General features: G+C 39.3%; 1 non-coding gene across 1 annotated transcript; it reads left to right on the top strand.

Moving 5' to 3' along the window:
- The first annotated feature begins 647 nt into the window (after nucleotides 1-647).
- On the top strand, nucleotides 648-754 carry LOC141603314 (small nucleolar RNA R71). The gene has a single exon (XR_012525199.1). It is a non-coding gene; the product is annotated as a small nucleolar RNA R71 (small nucleolar RNA).
- Nucleotides 755-2,501: the final 1,747 nt, after the last annotated feature.

Raw genomic sequence — 2,501 nt, 5'->3', positions numbered from 1 at the left:
TTTGAACATCAAAACCTTGGTCATTTTGTTGATTGTATGGAGATTGATTTTGGTAACCTTGGTTTTGGTTGTAAAAGGGTCTTTGATTTTTGTTTCTCATGGGAGGTGGGGTGTATGTTGTTTGAGGGTTTTGAACATTTTGGCTTTTGTATGAGATATTTGGATGGAATTTGGTGTTTTCATTGTAATAGTTGGAATAAGGGGTACCACTCTTTTATGCTTGGAAAGCATTCACTTGTTCATTTGTTCCCCCACATTCACTTTGGTCATGTCCCAAAGTTCCACAATTCTTACATATCCCACTTAGGATTGATGAAGATGCCGTCATGGCATTAACATGATGCTTTGGTGATTTTGAGGTTTCTTCAAGTCTAGCCATAGCTTTTTCAAACTTCAAATCGGTGGTATCAATGTGAGCACTAAGTTGAGCACCCAATTGAGTAACGGAGTCCACTTCATGCTTTCCTCCTCTAGTAGCCTTGCGAGGTCTACTATATTGTGAGTTATGGACCGCCATTTCCTCAATTTTGTTCCAAGTTTGATTGTCATCAACTTCGGTGAACATTCCATTTGATCCCATGTTGAGAATGTTCCTTGAATCTTCATATAGACCGTTCCAAAATTGTTGTACCAAGAACCACTCGCTAAGTCCGTGGTGAGGACATGAGCGGCAAATTCCTTTGAATCGCTCCAAAGCTTCATACAAAGATTCTTCATCCCTTTGCTTAAAGCCCGTAATTTGAGCTCTTAGCATGTTAGTCTTTTCCGGTGGATAGAACTTTTTGTAGAAAGCTAGAGCCAACTTCTTCCAAGAATCAATTCCGAGAGTAGCCTTATCAAGGCTTTTCAACCATTGTTTTACGGTGCCAATTAGAGAAAAAGGAAATAAGACCCATCGAATTTGGTCTTGAGTTACACCGGTTTGAGAAATCGCATCACAATAATCGCAAAAAAGCCTCCATATGAGAATCAGGGTCTTCACTAGGCATCCCCCCAAATTGGCTTATTTCGACTAATTGGATAAATGCGGATTTGGCAATAAAATTTCCGGTTAGATGTTGTGGTGTGGGAGTACCATTGGGTAGGTTCTCCTCGGTGGATACGGAATGTGATGAAAACTTAGGCATTGGGGTTGATTTTGTGTTGTATTTTGTGTTGGGTTCTCCTCACCTTCTCTTGCAAAAGGGTTGATGAACTCAATAGTTGGTTGAATGTCTACAACCTCACAAATACCTCTCAAATTTCTCCTAGCAAGTCTTCTATTGGTTGTCAAAGTTCTTTCAATTTTACGATCAAAGGGTAACAAGTCACCTTGTAACCTTCTAGACATGCAAAATATCAAACAACTCGAAAATAATTAGAACAAACCTTGAGGAGTTTTACTTCCCCAAGGCAAAGAAAGACACAACTAATAACAATATAAGAAAATCTAAATCAAGTTAACACCGTCCCCGGCAACGGCGCCATTTTTGGTCGGACTATATCTTTTTGGTTACTTGTCGTTAGGAGAACCTAGACCAAAACACAATTTATAACTTCACAACCAACTGTACAATTAGTAAAGAGGCAAGTAAAGGTCGGATCCCAAAGGACGGGAATTGAGATGAGATTTCTATTGCAACTAGCGGTGTCTTAGGGGTGTCACAATTGGGGTTTCCATGAATCCCCTATGAACCCATGACACCCTAGTGCCTTTAATCAATTGTTTACAAACCCCTTTAATTGCTTTACTTTATTTTCATTAGTTTACATTCATCATGTTTATTACTTTAGACCATACCTCATCTCAACCCAATTTGTGACACCCTAAGACATAAGTACTTGCAATTGAAATATTAAATCGATACCCGTCCCTTGGGTTCCGACCTTTACTTACCTCTTTACTAAGAGTAGTTTCTGAAGTTATAAATATTATTTTGGTTAGGTAGTGATAACGACTAAGTACTAAGCACAAAAACGCCTCGGCCAAAAATGGCGCCGTTGTCGGGGACGGTGATCAATTGATTTAATTTTCTTTAATTGTTTTTAGTTGTGTCTTTCTTTACCTTGAGGGAGAGCACTTCCTCAAGGTACTTCTCGCCATTTTCTCTTAGTTTGCTTTGCAAGATGGACATTATAGATTGTTTTGTAGAGGACCATTTGAGTACTACTCTCATCAAAGAACCTTTTGCAAGCATTGGAGGTCTTAGAAGCAAGTGAGGCCAAAAACAAGAATTGGGCATTGGAAGTAGATCTCCTAAATAAGAACAAGAAACTAAAGATCATACCATGCAAGTCAAGGAGCATGTCGAATATGTCGAGGAATTTGACTACAATGGGTATGAAGAGTTTGAGGAACAAGTCGAATATGCCATGAGGGTGGAATGTGTAATGGAGATGGAAGATGTCCCTAGTGAACCTTCAAAGGTAGAAAATGAGGTACAAACTCCAACTCTAAGGCCCCTTCCCCCAAATTTGAAGTATGCTTACCTTGATGAGTCTAAAACAAAACCCGTGATTGT

The sequence above is a fragment of the Silene latifolia genome, chromosome 9, assembly GCF_048544455.1.
Source record: "Silene latifolia isolate original U9 population chromosome 9, ASM4854445v1, whole genome shotgun sequence".
Taxonomy (NCBI): domain Eukaryota; kingdom Viridiplantae; phylum Streptophyta; class Magnoliopsida; order Caryophyllales; family Caryophyllaceae; genus Silene; species Silene latifolia.
This window is presented reverse-complemented; position numbering and strand designations above follow the sequence as displayed.